Genomic DNA, 823 nt, shown 5'->3' with positions numbered 1-823 from the left:
TTGTATGTTTAGTTCTCTTGGTAGTCATTTTGTGGCATCACCTATGTTTTCTATAGGATGAAGAGAAAGGTAGAAGGGAAGGAAGAGGATTAAAGGAAATAATCAAGGACATTGATGACATAAATAAGCCAAAGCACATTTTGAGGAACCCAAAGAATCCATTATTCTGGCAAGTACTTCAAAATTGCCCTTACTTTTTTTGAAGAATGACATGTAAAACTGAAGACAAATCTTGGTGCTCATAACATTTATTCTCCCATTGACATTTAGTGGTGTGTATTTTGTGTACTAATGAAAGAGTTATAATGTCTGACATTGCCCCCAATTCCATAGGAGAGTTTGAACAGGCACAGGGCAATCTTAAGGAACATTTCAGTTGCATGAGAGTAGCCAAGTATTTGTAATAAAAGTAATGAGCACCACATTTACTTTTCCCAGAATCCTACTATTAGATAACACATATAAAAACTGTTCTCTATGTTGTAATTCAATTTTGGAAGAAAATAAAAGAGGATTTTGAAGGTACAGTATATCACATTTAGAGCAACCTTTAGGTCTGTAGCTTATCGAACTGGCTTTTAAAATATGCAAGCGGCTATAGAGACCACCCCAGGTTAAAAGTCTCCAAATATTTCATGTTACTTTACTGTTAAATAATGTTTAGAGTTTGTTATCTTTTGTAGACCTTGGAAATATAATTATTTATAGTATCCAGTGACATTTACATTTTGCTAAATATACTCTGCTTGTGTTGCTTAGAAAAATGGGTAGAGAGTGCCTGGCTGTCCATTTGCTTCTATATAATGCAAAGTATCAGAGTATC

Source organism: Carlito syrichta, unplaced genomic scaffold (assembly GCF_000164805.1).
Source record: "Carlito syrichta isolate Samal-C Ts95f unplaced genomic scaffold, Tarsius_syrichta-2.0.1 Scaffold305687, whole genome shotgun sequence".
In the NCBI taxonomy this organism is placed as follows: Eukaryota; Metazoa; Chordata; class Mammalia; order Primates; family Tarsiidae; genus Carlito; species Carlito syrichta.
This window is presented reverse-complemented; position numbering follows the sequence as displayed.